We start from the raw sequence: 22,010 nt of genomic DNA, 5'->3' as shown, positions 1-22,010 counted from the left end.
AAACATTATTTCATTTTATTTTTTCCCAGACTAAAGGTAAGGGCATGACATTATATGTGAATATTTGTGACACTTGGAAGTCTGGTAAAATATCTCATAGCTCCCTTCTTCCCATCCCAAATCCTTCCCTGAACCCTTTGTTAGCAAACCAATACACACAGTAAAACTGTGCTGTATAGTGAAGTATCTACTGAGAATTGAGATCTGAAAGAGAGAAGAGGAAAAACAGCTCTTCTTGCTTCATGAAATATTTAATTTCAGGAAGAACCAAACATTTTTACAACTTTTTCTCCTGTTTAGAAAGAGAACACAATAAAAATAAAATTAAACAACTTCATTCTTCAATTTTGATTAAAATGTAATATTATCACAAACCTGTTCATTAGCTATATTTAATGGTTAAATTTGTCCGTTTTTCATTGCTTATATTAATAACCTCTCAATAGCTAAATCTGTTTACTTGTATGAGAAGGAAGATGATATTTGTCTGTGTATAGGTGACTAACAAAATTAATACAGAGCAAAATGAAAAACTGCTTTTTGTTTGTTTGGTCTTAGTCTTTAAGTGGCATCCTTCACAGTGATTGCTAATAAATGTATGATTTTGAAAACACCCCTTAATAGTAGTGAGCTTTTATTTTTCACTACATTTTGCTTAGCTATTAGTGATCACAAAAAGTGTAATAAAGTTTTAAAGCCAGCCTTTAAAAGCTGTGTTTCAAAAGTGAGCATTTTGAAACTTCTTCACGATAAAGACTCTAGATGATTCAGTGAGTTGTAACTGAATGTCTTAGTGATTCAGATCATTATATAATTAAGATTTAGTTTGTAGTTTGCTATTTCCATTCTCGCTTTTCAATGTCTAAGTTCTTATAAATTAGTATGAATAGGCTTTGATATATTTAATTAATATTTTTCCTTGGTGTGCAACTTATTTCAATTCTTTTCCAAATAAACAGTAACTTCTTGGCTTACCAACAATATGTATTAGTAGAAATCTTGGATTTATCTGTCACTCTAGCAGAATTCTGAGACTTTGTCATTTATACATAACACAAGAAGGTATATAGCTGCTAAAATTAATGCTAAAAATGGTGCTGACAGAGTTTTGAGACCTCTGTATTTCAAGTTTAAATCAGTCTCTTATGTGAAATATTAAAAGAAAATTATACTGGAAAGAATTTTTCCTACTGTGAATTCCTTGTCTCTCTTTCAACATGTCTGTTTTTTTCCTCACTAAAAAACTGGTTACTGGAAGAGAGCACTGCTTTTCTCTTATGCGTTGTAGTCCATCTCTTGTTGGACACTGTCAGTCCTGTACAGAAGTTTTATTTTTTTGTGTGTTTTTATCTGCTCTTTATAGTTCCTGGAAGCTTCAGAACCTGGTAAAAAAAAAAAAAAAAAAAAAAAAGTCATTGAAAAATAAGATGTTTCCATTTTTGAAAACTGAACAGTATCTTATTCTTTCTCAAAAAAAAAAACCACTGTTTAATTTTTATTTTTTCAGCCATATTAGACTGATTACCTGGGCCTATTGCTATAGTTCAGCCTTTCTTCTTTTCTTAAAAGCTCAGACACGGTTTTATTTCTGTGTAGCCTTAGTACAGCTCCTGATGATGGCTGCTTGCTTTCTAAAGTACCATTTGAATAGTTGGAAGCCTGATCCCAGGCAAGAGAAAAAAGCTTATTCTTGCACTTAAAAGTTTTGTCCAAAAAAGTCTAAAATGTAAGTGAAGTTTCCGCTAGAAGATATGGTAACTAAAAGCTTCCAACTTTTTAAGCTGATGCATTTTGGTTTTCTTTCAATGCTGTGCTGTGTGACTGTACTTGCTTTGCCCCTTTGTTTTCTCTATAAGAGATCCACTGTCTAATGTGTTAAGCTGTTTTGGTTTGAAGGAGTTTAGAGAGGTTTTTAGCCATGTGTACTCTTATTTTTAACCTATTTATCTCCCCCCCCCAGTCCCCCATGTCTGTACAGGATAACCTTACGGTTTTGCTCAGACTTAGTTTTCTTCCAATTGACTATTTAAGGAAAACTCATACAAAAATGGCTGCTTTCAACTAGTATCACATTTTCAGCTTGCTTTGTTTTTTTTTTTTTTTTCCTTTTTTTTCTTTCTTTTTTTTCTTTTTTTTTTTTTTTTTCCCCTTAACAACTCCAACTATTTACTTAATATTTTGGAGCACAGCAACCAGCCCACTGTATACGGAATATCTGAAATATGCACTTCTCCAGGATCACAAAAATCTTCATTTTGTCTGTATACATTTGCTCAAGAGTTGTATCCTGTATTTCAAGCATGCATTAAGAAGTGCTTGAGTCATGTCCTTTAAAATATGTATCACTATGCTTAGTGTTACCTCCAAGCTTCAGGCTAGAGAACACTGCACTATAGACAGGCTTTCAGAATTCAAAAATAAATGGGCTAGACCAGATGCTCAGCTCAGCAGCTTAATAAATGAGACAGCAATGTTGCATAAAGGAATAGAGAGACAAATCTTAATTTTCTTAAATTGACTCTGCAGGTCTGTGAAAGGCAAGTGCTACTGCTTGACTTCCACCTTATTTACAAGGCCATGGGGCTCAGAGAAAGCTGACTGAAATTAACAGAATTTATTAACACTAAACATGCTTCCTTTGTACATGATTAATAACTATGGGTTTGAATATATCTCCTTTCCAGGCTGTCATGCATTATTCACTGAGTTCCAACCACGAAGCTTCAACCCATGAAGGAAATAGTGTAAAATGCAGTATACACACTTTACTAGTTCCCATGCAATTCAGCTTTATTAGTAAGTAAAAAGAAATAAATATGAGAAAATAAATATCAGAACATTACCTATTAATATTTTACAAACTGCAAGAAATGCCCAAAATATCAGCTCATTAAAAAGCCTACTTAAAATATTCATATCAACACTAGCTTTTGTCTTCAATCTCTTCCTGACTTTTCAATGTAATTCCTCTCTCATAATAGGATAAAATTAGTAACACTACAATTAAATACGGTTTGATATGTTTTATTTTTATATTTTAATATTTTTAATATTTTATTTTATTTATTTTATTTATTATTTTTATTTTAATATTTTTAAAATATTTTATATCTAATGCTTCATGGAACAAATAGGATTTTATTTTTTTTTTAGGGAGAACTGAGATTTTTAAAAATGTGCTACAGCTTTGATTAATTCATTTTAATGAGGTGATGGATGTAGAAGAGTTAAACTAGGCTTTAATTATACCTTTTATATTTTATTCTCAGGAAGAAAGCTAACATATACTGATCACATCACCAGTTCTTGGGAATATGTGGGCTAAATATCCTGAAATTCTTAGTATGTACAATTATCACAGAACCATAAAATGGACTGAGTTGGAAGGGAACTCCACACTACTAATTAAGTTATCTTGCCTTAGAGGTGACATCACAGCAATGGCTGCAATTACTTGGGAGAATGAAGGCAAATGCTTACAGTGAATTTTCTCCAATGGGTATAAATGTACAAAATTTTTTTATTCAAATTAAATATTCAAACAATGTAAATCTTAATTGTTATATACCTATATTCTAATATGTCATCTTTGGACTAGCTGGCACATAAGTAATTTCCATATTGTATACTTCCCCTATAAATTTTACAAATATGATGAGAAATATTCATGAGATATGATACAAGTTAAACTATAGAACTTACTTGCTGAGGAAATCTGTGCTAGCTGCACCTCACACAGTGCTATGGATCTTCTACATACTGAGCTGAGAAACCAGGAGTCTACAGGAGGGGTTGCTGTATGGGAAAACTCAGAGACCAAGTAACTTTTGGCTATGGTGAAACACAAAGTGTATTCATCACTTCATGTATAATCAGACAGTAAGTAGTAGATTCTTATGCATTAAAGGAAGTACTAAAGTACTAAGTAGAATGAAATAATGCTATCTTTCAATATATGTCATTAAAAAGATTATTATTAGTCTACTATGTCCCATTTAAATACAGATGTATTATAAAATAATACTGATAAATGAAAAAGATTCCATGAAATTCTATTTGTGCAATTCACTGCACAGCTAATTTTCTGGCCTAATCACTGCACAGCTAATTTTCTGGACTAATTCTAAGCAGAAAATATGTCTTTCATTTTCAGAATTTTTCAGGCTTTTAAATGTTCTACTTCAAAGTAAATCTGGCTTCTTTCTTTTGCCTTCTCTCATTTCTTCCCCCCTCTCTTCTCCTGCAGCGGATCAAAATAGATAAAATCCACAGTCAGGACCCTACAGAGGGAGTGTTGATACATCATTAATCTATCACCTTAGCTGATGAAAATGAACTAGAGAAAGTGACAAAGTGCAAACGCCCTGTGGGTAAGAGATATTGTTCAGCAAGTGGTCTTGAACAGACAGAACAAACATTAAAGCTGCCCCAGACTAAGTTAACAGTATACATCAAAGTTGTCAGCTGGAGGTGATTGTGTATGAGAATAATTACTTGTTCATTGGTCTAGAGAAATAACAATAGAAGTGTTCAATAGATAAACCAGAGTGGGATGTAAAAGAGACAAGTTCAAATTCCTCCACATGTCAGAGGCCACACTCAACTCAGCTGGGCTAAATTTATTTTAACTTTCTCTTCCTATATCTTTCGTCTACATACTTGAAAAAAATATATATAGGAAATATTTTTGGGGAACAAAACAAAATGCTTTCTAAATTCCAACTTCATAAATTTCCACAAACTTACATTTTCTTTTAAAAAGGTAAACAGAAGCTTACACTTTCTAATTTATTTTTATACCTTCAAAAAAAAAAAAGAAAAAGAAAAAGAAAAAGAAAAAGAAAAGAAAAAAAAAGAAATAAACTGCAAGCGTGGTCAGTCACAGCGATTTTTTTCTTTTTGTCCTTTGAATAATGGTGAATTTCCACTCTTGGAAGGTAAATGTTTAAGTTTTCCTGTTCTAAACTGCAATGGCTTTCATGCTTAATTGCTTGACACATTACCTGTGAAAATACACATAGGGATTTTGGGGAAGGAGGAAAGGTAGATCCCTGTTCTCATAAGACAGGCTGTTGCTTCAGCTCATCTGAACCTGCTTTGTCTTAAAAATAAAATGAAATACTAGGAGCATATTTATTACTTGTTGTTGCAGGTAGAGTCTGCTGTGGGTAGATCTTAATATTCCTTTTTTGAAGCTATTTGGAAGCAAAATTCTACATGGTTGCCTATGTGTCTGAGTCCTTCCTTTTGCCTTCGTTAATGGTTGTGATCGTTGTTTGTTTAAACATTTATCTCTTGCTTGCAGAGTATGTTGTGCTTTACCCAGCATGAGATAAACATGGTGATAAGATAGACCACACTATTTCCATCTACCTGAAAAACTGAATGGTATATTGACCTCACTGTGTTCATATCCACTATTTGGTCTCCATAAATGTTCAGAAAGCATCAGTGAATGTCAAGGGATGCTAATTTTTCAGCAGAGAGTAATTCAGTGACACATTTTTGCTTCATATGCAATTCCAAATTGGACGTAATTCTGTCATACTGCCCCTCTGCTGACATCTATTGCACAGCAACAAAATATAACAGAATATTAGTGGAAACATTCATCCTCCACTTCCATACCTCCAACATTTGCCTCTGATGTCCTGATCCAACATAATAAAATAAAAGGTATTACTTTCAGAGCAGCCATCATAAAATAGCGTGCAGTCACTATGATCTGATCCTTCTGTTTACAAGATTTTTTTGCATAATAGTTTTTCTGAAGCTCTTTTATAAGTGTGGAAAGCAGAGTTATGACAAGAGGAAGTTTTGATGCTTCTGTTTACAGGTATAAGAAACATGATGTTTGGCACATCTCCCATATCCGGGATTTTGCCTGATTGTGAAATATTATAAACTACAAGTAAGACTGTTTCTAATGAGTGGCCTGTACTTCTATTCTCAAAGTCATTGTAAAAAATGCTCCTAGAAGTTTATACTTGTTTCAACTATGAAAAAATGAGATACACAGTCATTTCATAAATACATAGGAGCTAAATGCAAAAATCTATGGCTCTGTGTGGGTGCTGGAAGGGCCAGTGCAGATATGGATCCCAGTGAGACTGAATAGTCTGAAGATGAGATAAATCAACATATAAAGTGGGGAAAGACCCATAGTAGAGTGGTATATAGACAAGCATCCCAAAATAAATGGCTTAGTTGAGGGGAGATATAATAGGTATACAAACTTGCCTGAAGTCCATGATAATCCTATCCGGGGAGAAGAAAACATTCTGAGGCAGTACTGACTGTATAGTTATATATGTAGATGTTGATATCTCTATTAAACCTCTCAAACACATTTGCTAACATAATCCTACCTTCCTTTTGAATAATAGCAGACTCAGCTCCAAGTCTGTAAAAGCATACTATACTAAGTATTTTTTATTATTTTTTAATAAAAAACACTCTGTACTGTTTTATTTAGTTTCTCTTTTTAGAAATATTTTCCATTGTGTTTCATATATCTGTAAACTAAAGAAATGATTTAATTTTAAATCAATATGAATATATTTTTAGGGGGCTGAGTACTATAGTGTAACAATTAAAAAAAAAAGTTTGTTTAAACTGTATGTATGTGGTTAATGGTGTCTTTGTATCCACCCTTAATATGGAAATGAAAAAAAACACATAATTAACTGAATGAGTGATTTTAAAGTGTTGGTGGCTTAAATATTCTGTTTAACTTGTTTTTTTCACTGTGGTTTGCAATGAAATTCAAACAATATATGTAAAAGTTCCATTATGGATTATTTTCTTTTACCTCAGTATTTGGTAAACTTAGTAATTGTGGAAAACATGAGTTAATTTGCACCATTCCTCTTCTTAGCTATTAACATTAGAGAATTTGGCTTGTCTTTTTGGTGGTCTAAAAAGTGAATCAATGATTCCCATATACCTACAAGCCCAAATAAATTTTTGGATACCAGTTTGATGAGCACTGAAAGCAGTTCAAGTTGCATGCAGAACACAATTGATTGTACCCTTATAAATTCTACCAACCACAAGACCTATAGATTTTCTGCAGAAAAACCTAAAGACATAAAACATAGTTAACCATATACACTGAGGTCTGTGTTCTACTTTTCAGAGATTTGTTATTTTAGAAGCAGAAGAAGAGAGATAGGATAGCTTCCCCCCACCTCCCTGCATTTTAAGTAAAATAGAGCTGCAAAACTCAAGTTACTCAAAGAGAAATATGAAAAAGTGGCTTTGTGTGGTAATTTTCTGTTGTGATTACTATTAAAATTTCTAGAAAAATCAGCAGACATACATAAATGAATAAGACATATACAGGAATCCTTGGCACAATGGTTTTTGGGATTGCTGTCAAAGGAACAGAGCTGCAAGATCTTTTTAGTAGCAGTACTCCTAGAAACTCATAGAAACATTTAAAGACTGCAGATGAGGCACAGAAGGCAACAGCTTCTGGAAGTAAAGTTTAAGAGTCAATGAGGCAGTTTCTGAATGATTTAATAATACAGAATCACACTGAGTTTCCAGCAATACCTATGTTACTGCAGAGTGTGTGAAGTTTCTCTTCTTTTCATCCATGTTGGAGAGAAGGCAGCAACATGGGGTTAACAAAATCGTTTTCAGTTTATGTTTTCAGTCTGTTGTCAGATTAGTTTATTTCAGTCTCCTGTCATGCTGAGGAATGTAATTAATCACAATCAGGGATGAGCAGACAGGGACAAATTCTCTTAAACTGCTCATTTTCCCAGTGAAAATGTATGTGTCATTATAGACTAATAGACTATATAGACTAATAGACCACAGAGAAATACATCAAAACGGTAGTGGAAAAGAAATAGCTTCAATAAGCTAAACAAGCAATGCATTTGTGTATGACTAATCAGTATTTCAGAGGTAAATTAGAGTAGGAAAGGGTAAATAAGGTTAGTAATGTTATACAAATTTTGGGGAAGGCCCTTGTTCTGGCCCTTGACATGAGTACTAGGATGTATATAGTTAGGCATAGATAAGAAGAGGGGAGTGACAGAGGCATAGCTATGGCCTTATCTAGCCTGAAGGGATAGGGGCAGTTTTCATTATCAACCAGAGGATGGCTACTGGACCGACATCCCATCCCATTCTCTGGTCTTACAAGACCTCTTCCCTTCTTCAGCAGGCTATGCTGGTGCCATGCTCCTAAGCATGGGAGATGTTGGTAAGGATGGAGCTCTGAAGGCAGGAGCTGAGATGCTCTCTCAGTGTCTCAAAGATTCACGTGGTACAGCTTATATGTGTGCACGCTGAAAGAAACACTCAAAATCTGAATTAGAACTTCCATTTGTGGTTGATGAGCTCATCTCTAGAGGTGAAAACAGATCTCATTCAAATCAGGAAGCACCCAGTGCAATGTACTTTTTTTTTTTTTTTTTTAATATTTAAATGTGATCTCTCTCTTTTTATTTGTATCTAGAGTACTATAGCTTTATATCATGTTTAAAACGATATGCCCGCACCTCATCATTAACATATTTTTTTTACATGTGTATCCACCATCTTTGAGAAAAGATTTGGGTTTAAATTTAAGACCAAAGAGAGAATCTCTAACAATGAAAGTCATCCATCTCTATATTGTTTTCTACTGAAAGATCCTCTTTAGGAAAAGATTATATTTGCATCACTCACAGCTAAGATGATGTATGATCCCATACTCTTCCTCATGTAGGACTGCTGCCTTTATTCAGTAGGTACATGTGGCATGCCTTCATGTATGGTTTCAAGTCTGTCTATCTTCATATCCATCATGCAATTTGATCAAGATTTATATCAATTTGATCAGTCCAAGCAGTGGTTTGTTAAAGCCTCACTTTCAAGAATACATAAAACTATTCTGTAACAATTACCCACCACTGGATATATGAAATAAATAAATAAATAAATTAGTAGTGGTTTTATGTGCTTGGTGAATGAAAACACTAATTTGGTATGTGATTAAAGCACTTCATCTGATCACTGAAGATACAGAAAATTGGTGTCTAAAATGTATTTGTCCAGCCACTATCCTGTAGAGGTTTAAATGGTACCTGCTACTTGACAAAAGTTTCTCTTCTCCCTTCAGAAATTTTTAAGGATGCTTTTAAAATTGCTGGTCATACCCTTCTACCTCAAATCTCAACTGTTGATCTCCTCTCTGATAAATCAGTCAGATAAAAATAAATTTAATAAGAACATACCTTAGGGCTCATTTCCAGAAACTCTCACATTTTTCATTCTCAATTCACTGAAATGTTTCAAATCACCATTCAATTTTTAAAAGTGTTCTGTGACTGTTATAATTTTCACATTCAAATAACATCTTAACCGTAATGCTAAGAATCACATTATATTCATTCCTCTCACCAGATGCACTGACTCATCTGTCTTATTTCATTACTTAAAAAACAGTATGGAAGTGTATGTACTTCAACAAAAGCAGCAGATATGGCCAGAAACATAACTGTTTGTCCTTTTGAACCACATTCTGAAAACTGATTTGTTTTTCAGTATTCCTGAAATCCCTTGTTTGGTTTGTGCATACATCTGAATATATGGAAAATCAGTTACTGAAAATATAGCATTCCAAGCTATTATTATTTTGGTCCTACTGTCATTTCTTTGTTTGTTGCTTCTTTGTTTTTCTTTCCTGATCAGTGATTTTTAATTGTTATTTCAATTTTACTAATTCAATCACACTGAAGATCAAGACAAGCACAGAGCATGTATTTTTAAAATGATGTTTCTAGATTTATGTGTGCCAAGTGGAATAGAAGCTCTAATTCAGCTCATTAGTAACCCCAATTCTGCTATAAAATTCATGAAAACATTGTAAATATACATTTAAGTTGTGTTATGACATTCATGTCTACAAAAAGAGACTTGATCAGTTCATATGAAAACTACCAGGGTAGCTCCATTAATCAGATTTTGTTTCTCTGGCAAATCTAAATGTAAACAGTTGAGCAAGTGCAAGTTTGTGAAATGTGTTTATTATGCTACCCTTTCAACCTCATGAACTGTTTAGTATATTTAATGTAGAACTGCATTAATCACTCTTTTCTAGACAACACTTAGTGTAAAAACTTTACATTCCTAGAAATCTCATAACAATACTAAAAATAAAGAAAGAACATGGTTAATATATCAAAAAGTGATGGACAAAAGGAATTTCACTCTTTTTCTAGTATGCTCTGGGAAAGTAAGTCAGTGTTGTCCTACAACATAGACTCACAGACTGCATCAGCATTGTCTTTAACTCTTTCTTTATTGGCATGAAGACACTGGCCAGCGTACTATTGAGCCATTGCTTCCACATTTAGACAAGCTCAACAGTACTGAGAAAGTGTGATGGAGTTTAGAAGGTAATTAAATTACAGACAAAGAAATAGTAATCTAGTTGGTACAGGTGCACAGTGGCAATAGATGGATGACCCGGATACCTGGAAGCCAATGTGTTTAAAACACTTTGTTGTGAGGGGGAAGAAGACAAAACTTCAGAAAAACCCAAGCAACTTCCCATGAAGTTGTCAAAGAAAGGTTGATAACTCTTCTGCACCAATGTGTTACCCCTTTTCTGACAATGTGTCTGTCTGGTGACCCAGCCCTAAAAAAATAAATGCTGTGTGCAGCTCATCACCACAGTAATGAATTTTCTTAGGGGACAGAAGATGAAAGTTTAAACCTTTAAACTTACTATTCTTCTTGTATTCTAGCCTTTAAACTGCTAGGTGTCTCTTTACAAGTCTGTATGACCAGTTACAGTGCTGCTGAGCGCCCTCGCTAGTACAGACTGGGCTTGTGAGTGATATGGTTGCACTGTACTTCCCCACCAAGCAATTTAGATGTGTTTTAAAAATTTATTTCATTATGTAAGAATGTGAAATATTTTAGGATAAACTGAGAGTAAGAGTTCCTCAAAATCTGTTTCTCTTTAGAATTAACATGTGAATTGCAATTAACCAGTTCATGATACTCAGTCTTCATGCCCATTCACCTGGTAAATACTCATCACAGTACACAAAAAGTGATTCATTAGTCTGATCTCAAAGGGGAAACTTCAAAGTAATTTTACATGTTTAACAAGTAGCAAAAGGTAAGCTCAATTTATTCTATCATCTTATTCATACACTGTAGTTCTTCAAATGAGATGTTAATCTCAACACAAGGGCCAATTTTTTTTTTTTTTTTTTTTTTTAGCCAGGCTAGAAAGGAGATGGATGAAGAAAAGAAAAAAGAATAAGAAATTAGTAAAAAGTGTAAAAGAGGGTAGAATTTTAAAGAATGAGTGGATATACAGTGTATATATTTTATAAAAGCAGTGAATATTTAGTAACATCTGGTAAAGCATTATACATATTTATTATAGGAAATCCAGATATGGAAAAGCTAGTTTTTAAATTAACAAGCCTTGAAAACGTCTCTGAGCTCAGTAAGACCATCAGAGTAGACAGAAAGTACTGAATCAAGTCCCACAGTAACTTATCTCTCAATAAAATATATATATATATAAAGTGAGAAAAACTGAGGGGTAATTTTTCATTATATAGGCAACTTTGCCAACTTCAGGTAAGAAATCTTGAGCTAAACATTAAATTTAGGCATGATACATATTTATACCTATCCATCATAGGATGGATCTATCTCAGCTGAATTTTTGTAAACTGCATTTTAAATTCATTTAAGCTTGAGATCAGAATCCCGTAACAGTGGATCCTGCAGTTTAATTTTCTTCATAGCAAAACTGTACTGCTTTAAAACTTTCAACTTGGTTATTTCTGTGTCCCCAAAAGTAACAATAACTTCTGTGTATTCCCAGTTCTGTTTATGACTCTACACCCCTGCAAATTCTTCCACAGTTAATTGGTTTCCCAGTGTGTATGTACTTATGTGCCTATGCATAGACTGTAATGCTTATATAAGCTGTTCATAGGGTCTGCAAATCTGTGCTTTTGAAAACTTCTAATTTCAGGAATTTTCAGTAACCAAATGCCTGACTCTATTGCTTTCAATGGAAGCAATGTCTAAGATTTTGCTTGCAGGAGTTAATATTGGTATGAAATACGTAGTAAGTACAGTGTGGTTTCTCTAACTTGATTTGGACCAGTGATTATGTAATGGTTGGCTGGTAAGAAGATACCACACTCGGACACAACCAGATCAATACGCATTTACCTCTGAGTCCACCAAAGCAGTGGAGATAATGACAGTATGTCCAAAGTATATAGTTTGCCTTTCTTTACTATTTTAGACTTTTATAAATGCCATTCCAAGCTGAGCTACTATATTTTACTAGATTTATTACAGATACTAGATTTAAACCAATCACAAAAAGATCCACTAGATGGCATTTGTTAGCTATAAATGAATTAAGTCAGACTAATAGAGGACTAAAGGGAAAAGATTTTCCTCCTAACATCTGTCATATGCAGTATTTCAAGTGAACAGTACTGTTATTTATGAAAGAAAAAAGGTAACATTAAAACTGGATAAAAGGATCACAGATCTTAAGGAACAGGTAAACACAGCTAATCCTACAGCAGAACTCCTGGCAAGGTTTCACTTTCCTGGCTACACTGTAAGGTCTCAGAACCAATTCTTCCATCTAGCAACACCTCTGCACCTGTGGTCCAGTGATCTCATCCTGGTTGCTGAAGCTTTGTGGGCTCCACCAACCATCTCCCAAGGATCAGTAGTGCAAGAAGCATTGCAGGCGCATGAACAGCTTTCTTACACATGCAGATATTAGCATATCTGGGTTTACTCACTTCCAGCAGTGAGCCAAATGTTCCTCTTAGTGCATCTTCTGCATATTCCTGCATATATAACTGATAACATATTTTTGTCTGGTTTTGGACATAATAAATACATAAGTAATAAAATAAAAACATAAACTTTAACTAATTTCTAAAACCATTGTTTGTTGCTTTTGCCTCCTCAAGCAAATAATAATAATAATAATGAAAAGCCCCTCCCCAGCTTTTCTGTAGGCCTCCTTCAGGGACTGGAAGACTACTATAACGTCTCCTCGGAGCCTTCTCCAGGCTGAAGAGTTGCAGCCTGTCCCCTGCAGGGCAGTTGCTACAGCCCTCTGATCATCTTTTAGCCCTACTCTGGGTTCATTCCAACCACTCCATGTCCTTCCAGAACTGAACACAGTACTCCAGATGGGGTGTCACAAGAGCAGAGCTGAGGGGCAGAATCACCTTCCTCAACCTTCTGGTCACACTTCTCTTGATGCTACCCAAGATACAATTGGTCTTCTGGTCTGCAAGTGCACATTGCTGGCTTATATTGAGACTTTCATCAACTGATACTTCCAAATCCTACTCAGGGCTGCTCTCAAGCCACTCTCCACCCAACCTGTATCTATACATGGGATTGCCCTGACCCAGGTATAGGTCCTTGCTCTTGGCCTTGTTGAACTTCATGAAGTTGGCATGGGACCACTTCTCAAGCCTGTCCAGGTCCCTTTGGATAGTACCCCTTCCCTCTAGCATGTCAGCTGCACAACTCAGCTTGGTGTCACCTGCAAACTTGCTGAGCGTAGTCAATCCACACTGTCCATGTTACCTATAAAGACGTTGAATGACACCAGTCCCCTGAGGAACGCTACTCATCACTTGTCTCCATTTGGACCCTGAAATATTGCCCACAACTCTCTGAGTGCAGTATTCAGTTAGTGGTCCATCCATCCAATCAACTTTTATTCAGTTTGGTGACAAGGATGTAAAGTGGGATGCTGTCAAACACCATGCATAAATCAGGAGCAGCTCTGCTGTGAGTCACCATGCAGGAGCTCTCCCCTTCGGAGATGCTTTGATGCTAGAGAGCTCTTGCTTGACCCTATATGTTCACTCTGCTCATGTGAATCTGGCTCACTGACCTGACTTTCTGGCTAGGCCTCATTGTGTTCTGGCAATCCCAGGCTGGCTGGCCTTGTTCCCCTCACCAGATCTAATCCTGAGCCCCTCACACCAATTTCCTGTCCCCATGAGTGGACATTCCAGCCTGGCTCTTGTTGAATTTTTCTGTGCAAAGAGGGCACAGAAATATAAACTACAGACTAATAGATAGATCATGCAACATGTGATTTTTCTCTGCAAAAACAGGAGAAATAATTCCATCTGAAAGCATTCATCACAAACCTCAACTGCAGTCCAAAACACTTGCTTGAAAATATTCCTTCAAAGGCTTACAAAAGTTGTTTTTGCCCCAGAATGCCTCCAGAATGAAAAGCTCTGCCCTGCTGATGGTTGGGGAACATTGAGAGAGTCATGTGGTTGTAGTGTGGTGTGAGGATGAGGGCTGACCCAGATTGTGATGTTAGGAGCTGGAGGGCATTTCCAAATCTTCCTGTTATGTTTTGTTTTCAGCCTAAGGCTTTTCAGCTGTCAGGTGTTCTCTCTTTCCAACAAAAATAAAAGATTAAATTGTCTGAAGAAAACAAGCACATTTGAAAAACTTTCCTTCTAAAGCAAACTCAATATCCTGTTGGAAAAATAGCTTTGGTGGAAAACAACAAGCAAGAACTTTGTGCAGTTTTATTCCAAGGTCAACCATCTCTTTTTAAACCTATCCCATGTTAGCAGAGCCACAACCTGCAATTGTTCAACGTAAGGCAATGAAAAATAAAATGGAAATCTTGTTCAAATGTTCACTGAAGGGACTGTGTCAAATGTTAATGCAGAATAATTTATCAAGCATCTGTTTGTTTAATTAAGACGACAGAGACACAATTAGGCAGGCAATTCAGTTAGCACTGCTGTTGATCTGCTTTGGGCATTTTGCCAATCGTTTTAAGAAACCAAAGAAGTATGTGCATATCAACAACTTATAACATTAGAACTAATACATTATTTAAAATGGAAATTACATTCAAAGCCTATTGGAAAGCAGTTGAGTGCGTTTAAATTATGGCATCCTTCTACTGTCTATAAGACACAGCTTATATGTGATTTTTATTGATATAATTTATTTTCACACTGAAGAGAACTGAAGAGGTGAGTGCTATCGATGCTGACTCTATCTAACATTGAATATTCTCTGATGATCATTGTGTTATATAGTCCAATGCCTGTATTTCATAATTTACCATTAAGGAGGTATTGCAGGCCTATTTCTGAAATACAAAAGACATGACAGTTTCTTTTAATTCTTAAATTCAAATCTCTTAATTGAGATTTCATTATGATACTATACACACATACATAAATAAAATTGAAGAAAACCCTCTTTGTCCCCTATTTCCAAACATCATTGATATAATGGAGAGGAGTCAATTGAATTACACAGTTGGTGGGAATGCAAATAAATGTGAACAAATAAGTGCTCAGTGTTCAGACAATGTTGCCTAGCCTGTTTTTACATAGAGAGATGTGATAGCTAAAGTGATGATATTTTAATGTCAGTACAATTCAACACATTGATGAGGCAGCTATGCCTGCAATTTGTGCAGAGCAGTGGTACTGGTCTTTTTAATCCAAGCTTTTGAATTTCAAGCCATCTGAAAATGGATCCCATTGCTGCCTTCACAGAAGGGGCCTGCCAACTGTGCAAAGCAGTTCCCAGAGCTGTTTATTCATTCTTGGGGGGAAAAAAAAAAAAAAAGGTTAAAATAAAAATCATTCATAGTTCACTACTGTCATCTGGTGGCCACCTTGAAAACAAACCCCATTTTTTTGAAAGATGTTTTTCCACCCATAGTTAAAAGCTGGCTGATGAGATCTGTGTCCTGTAGTCAGCCTCACCAGAGAATTAAATTTTTTCTCTCTGTGTTTTTCAGTTCAGTTGATCACCCACCCGCATCTAAGCACAGATTCCAGTCCTTGTCCGTAGAGGAAAACAGTGATCCATTGCTTATGAAAATTTGTCAGATCCTATCAATGAGGGAAGTCTGCTCTGAGGTATGTAGGGCATTCCCACAAATGTGCAATTCTCCTGGTTGTCTTACTCTCTGAGCTGCACTTAAGGCTGATGTAAGAAAAATAAAACCATTGGGTTGTGACTGTGAAGAGAGCAACTGAGATTTGAGCTCCATGAGAAGCAGGAGAGAATTTAAATATGGTCTAGATTTAATTCCTGACATCTGTGCTATTTATTCTTCTTTCCCATAACTGCTCCTTCAGCTCAGCTACTCTTTGTTGACTCTTGGGAATTAGTAAGCTCAGAGATGATCATGATTAAGATATAAAAGGGATGGCTGAAAGCTAGTACATGCCTCTGATATCTGCACTTAGAGAAGGAGGAGACACTGAAGGGCAGAAGTCAAGTTGCTCCTTCATTCTTAGTAAAGCTAAGAACAAATAATGGTTCATTCTTATTCATGGGAATGCAAAACAAAGAAAGGTTGAGAAAACCAGAGAGACCAGCTATGCTTGTAAACTGAATGTGAGAAACGTTTAAATAGAAATTGATTTCTTTGTATGACCGGCAGCATTGCCAAATTTCCACATATATGTACATACATTTCATAGGAATAGAAGATAGATAGTTTCTTAATTACAGCAACTGTATGATGAAGCTGGTTTAAAAAGAAAATAACTATATAAACAGTTCATACATTAATATTGCATTTTACCTTGACAACAAACGTTTTCATCATGTATCACTGAAGGCTGTAGAAAGATAAATCACTGTCACCAAACTTCATGAAATCTATTTCTAATATTTTTTCCCACACAGTAAACAGTAACTCCCATAGTGGATACTCCCCTCTGGTTTCCCCACACCAATTGTGTTTGTTGGACAATAATAAGCCAGGCTTTTTTAAACATCTAAGTTTTGTATTCCATCCTTCAGGGAACAACAGTACTGTAAATATGTGTCTATAAATCATATTTACTTTAGTTATTTATATAATCTGCTTTTAAAAAGCTACACAGTAAATATCTAAAAAGGAATAAAGAAGTTTGTTTAGCAAATCCTGAGGCTTTCTGTTACAGTACTTCACAAAATAAAGGGTTACACAATAGTTTCACCACACTCATTATTATTATGTAAACTGTGAGACCCTAGTAGTACTGAAGTTCAGTTTTGTCCCAAACAAGACAAGAAGTCAAAATCTGTAAAATTAAATATTTTGAAATACATAAGTTCCAATTATAATCAAAATAATGATGTAAAAAGGAATCACTTTATTCTCATGTGAATGCTTAGATTGATTCATGCAATGCATTGTCATAACAACTGTGAATTTTACTAGGCCAGTTTTCTACCTACAAACTCTCCTGGTACAAAATGTTTGGAGTGCTATACTCTTAAATTCTAGTCCTCCCTCTCTTCAAAGGCTATAAAATACTAAAGTATTCTGCCCAAATTTTAAATCCAACTTCTGTGAGCGTTTACACTTCAAAAATGGTATGTATAGAAAATTGATGCTGAACACACAACACTATTAGAAAAGAAAACACAAAAAACACAACACAAAATACACTTGCTAATGAAATGTGATACAAATATTTGAAAACAAATGAAAAGTAGTTCTTGTCTTGCTTTTACCACTTTTTTTCTGTACCTATTTTCCTGCATAACTTTCATGAGACAGAGCCTTGACTAACTTCCCCCAGAGACTACATCTCACTGAAGAATTTCTGTAGCCTTTATAATCTCAGTATTTAGAGATTCAAATTTGAATGCATTCAATAGCACCTTGTTTTTTTAAGGATGGATCAAGAAAAATTGCGCTTGAATACAGAGTTTTCAATGAACAATGCAAAAAGTTATGATTAAGTTCATGTCACATTCGCATATGGAAAGTATAGTGATGCCTGGTATATAATATATTTTCTTTTTAAAGGATTAATTAACAATCTTATAGGACTTAACAAGTAAATAGTTCTAGTGCAGTTAATATGCTCATTTTTTTATGTGCAGGTAAGAAATTTTTTAATCTTACAGAACCAGCATCTCAATTTTTATGTCTTCCAATTTTTGTTTCTTCCTACATGGTTATTCATAATTATAGGAACTGAAATAATTAGAAATTTAAATACATAAAATGTAAGCAAAAATGTTGTTTATTTGGGTAAACAAAAATGAAAGCAAACATGAAAACAAAATACAAAGAAACAAAAGAACCACCTGCTACAAAAACCAAAATTATTACAGAATATACAGACATAAAGTCAGGACTGCCATTACATTTAATAGTGTATGAAATCAATGATGGATGGCCTGGTAAAATGGGACTCAAACTAACAAAGAATTGTTTACTTTGTTAAGCAAAAAATAAAAATTAAAATTAAAAAATAGCATGTTAGTATGTTTTGTTGTTGTTGTTGTTGTTATTGTTTTTTTTTCATTTCTGGCACATCAGTAGTAAAATTCAAGAAAAACATATATAGAAGCATGATCTAGAAGTAATCATCTTACCTCAGATCACAAAACAATCTTCATGATGTGATAGTGGAAATTCCCTTGATGCTTTTGCAAGACTAAGTTTGTTACGCCAAGTGTCCTGGACAAATGCCACTACATCTGGGGTTACAAAGAGAATCATTTTTCTGCTGGTACTCAAGTGAATCCAAGTAGTAATTTTTATCTGATTATGTTCATGATCACTGTGTGTTCAATTAAGCCAAACATCAGTTCAACTAAACCTATGAAATCAGCTTAGAGGTAAAATTCTGTTGCAGAATATGTGTTCTTCTTAAGTGTTTTAGGATTTAGATGCAAGAAAACAGAGGACAGAAGTAACAATAAATACACACTGCAAAATAATAATAATAATAAAATAGAAATTTAAAAATATCCACCATTTATCCACTGAAATTAGAATTGTCCACTTTATTTAAATTAAATAAAAAACATAATCCTACTTGTTCAGTACTTTTTGTAGTTTCAGTCTCTGAATGTCAGCATTCAGATTTATGTTTAAATATGTCATAATTTCAAATAAAATTTACTTCTGGTTCTTACAGGAAGAAAAGTTTTAAGTAAAACCCCACATTTTTACCTACAAAGACTCAAATTTGGATTAATACACTTCAAAACATTGCTATCAATGCCTCCTCAACAGCTTATCTTTCACAGACTTCTTGTTATCATTACAATAGTCTTTTCTCCCAAGATCCTGATGATCCTCAACTGTGCAGTCGTCTCACTGGCTTCCTATTCAGCAGTGATTCTTTTACAAAAATCATGAACACAGGCTAAAATATACTACTAAAATATCAGGCAAAACAATTTATCTGTTCATAGTTTCTTCATGCTTCAAAAACAGAAAAAGAAAAAAACTAACAAGTCCAAACAACATCTTTGCCTGTAGAAATGCACTCAAACATAGTTTTTACAATTATCTGAGCATTTTTCTAAATCCAATGTTCTATAAAATATTCAGTACATCTGATGTGAAATAAGAGAAACTTTAATATCAGGACTGTACTGCTTCATGCCTTCTTGTTTGTTTGTTTAAAATAGAACTTTACATTTCATTAGAAATATGTTGCGGTTTCAGTTGCAGTCATTACATTGCTTAATTTGATCCAAAACTCATTCGCTTTCTGGCTTGCTCTACTGAAATTCAGACCCTTGGCTTCCAAGGACTGACCTTCATAAACAGCCTTATCTCTGTAACAAGCCAACCCACAAGCTTGGATACATTTACTGGAAATTTTTTGCAACTTTGGTTTCAGCATGAACTTGCTTTCTAGGCTGATTTTGATGACAACATAAAAGAGCTAAATTCGGAATTGCAACCGAGGAAATTAGGGTCTTAACAGCAAACAGCAAGATTCATCTCAATCTAAAAAGATATCATGCTGTGCAAGTAAACTGTTAGTGAGCCTTGGAGCATTAAGAATTATGATATGAAGTATAATTTAAAGGGAGGAAAGAAAAACTCTCCTGAAGGAGAGATTTATTTAAAAATGTAAAGTAAAAATATTGATATTTTGGTGTTTTTCCTGTTCAGACAAAACTCCTTGGAAACTATCAGTATATGGTTTACAGATGATGAGGAAAATACTGAGGGAAAACAAAATTAGAGTGTAAACAGTCAAATGCTCTATTTTCATGTCTTTCCAGAAGATGGTAGTGTGGCATACTGTTACAGACTCTAGCAAAGATTATCCAGTTTTGCAGTGCGGTATTCACTGTGTTAATAATTAAAATTAAAAAGAAAGTAATTTAGAATAAAATACCTTAAAAAGTTGCAATGAGAAAATTTAAAATGCAGAGTCATTTTCATCCATTTCTTTAATTTGAAATTTAGACATGATATTAACTGACATCAAGATATTAATAAAGGAATAGACCACAGGATAACTTTGAAAGAATACATTTTGGATTCTGGAGATTATCTTAATATGCTTGAGGAAAAGAACCTTTACGTAAATCCAGAATGAGTTCCCCTGTGGAAAGTAAGCACAGCTAGTGCTTATTATTACAGCTAATGCTTATGCTCCTCTGAAAAGTTTTTAGGTATTTCAGAACACAGGAAAGATCTAAATCTATATTTAATACAAGTAAACAGTAAAATGGGATATAAAACCAGAAAATGTTACTATATCAAATATGTATTTCAAAATATGAAAGTATGATGGCTGCTCCAAAAGTAATGCTTCCTATTATATTATGTCAGCCCACAACATTAGTGGAGAATGTTCATGGTATGGCAGTAGAGGCTGAACTTTTCTCCCCGTATTCCATTACATCTTGTTTCCATGTGACAAATGGCAGCAGAGGGGCAGTCTGACAGAATGGCATCTGAAATGGAAGAGCATGTGAAGTAAAAAGTGTTGTTGAATTCCTCCATGTGGAAGCAATTGCACCCACTGACATCCTTGACACTTGTTGAACTTTCTGTGGGGACCAACCAGTGCATGTGAGCACAGTGAGATGATGGGTGGTGAGTCTCAGAAGTGGAGACAGCGATGTAAAAGACAAGTCATGTTTTGGATGGTCATGCATGGCTGCCACACCACAAAATGAAGAGTGTCTCAGAAGTGGAGACAGCGATGTAAAAGACAAGTCATGTTCTGGATGGTCATGCATGGCTGCCACACCACAAAATGAAGAGTGTCTCATTTAGCTCATCCATGCAAAGTGGCTAAAGGTAGTTGCTATGTTGAAACATACTGCTTTGTGCTAAGCATTTTCTCTCTTAAATAGTGCTATTTTGTTTTTGTACTCATTGTAGTTTCCATGGGAAAAAAATAGGAGTCATTATTTTCAGAGCAACATATGTAATTAGGCAAATACCATGTCAGAAGTTGTAATATTTACTTGATTTATGAGTTTAAGCCCTCAAGAATCTTGGTAATACAAACTAAACCTGCAAATTTTAGATCATTTTTTGCCTTATCTATAGAGGTATTTAAACTCCTTGTGAAACAAACAAACCCACCAGAATTGCTTCAGATATTATTTTCAAATAATATATTTTTGGGTTCCATATATGGGACCAAATTAATCAGTTACTGAATCAGCTAAGTTAGATTTAATTAAAATTTATCAACTAGAAAATCATGTAGTATCAAAGAATTTGAGAATTTTTTTTCTTGGTACTTTTCATGTCTATTAAATAACAGTAAAGCTCTCTAAATCAAAAGTCCTAATTTCAATTTCAAACTATATGGGGATTTACATCTATTTCTAAGTCATAAGAAGAGCTGAATATTTTTCCCTGAAGGTATGTAGGTATTGTAAGTTAAGTTAACTTTCTGTAATGGTCATCTAAAGTCCTGTCTTTCTGGAAAAGAGATTGATCTGAAACGCTTTTAGAAACTTGAGTTTATTTAAGTGATATCACATAGACAACTTCTCTCTAGACTCTGACAGATAGTTCTTAAACCTATGCATTCTGCTATGATCATCTGTCAGATATTTTAATGGCAATATTGCAGTTCCACACATCATAGGGTTGAAAGGGTTTCTGGCTTGTGATATCCTTGTCCCTAACAATAAGAGAACCAGCCAATCATACAAAAGGGCATTTAAATATTGATTCACAAGTGTTAGCATACCTAAGCCACTGA

The sequence above is a fragment of the Coturnix japonica genome, chromosome 1 (assembly GCF_054131305.1).
Source record: "Coturnix japonica strain WE chromosome 1, WE-NBRP24, whole genome shotgun sequence".
NCBI classification, from domain to species: domain Eukaryota; kingdom Metazoa; phylum Chordata; class Aves; order Galliformes; family Phasianidae; genus Coturnix; species Coturnix japonica.
This window is presented reverse-complemented; position numbering follows the sequence as displayed.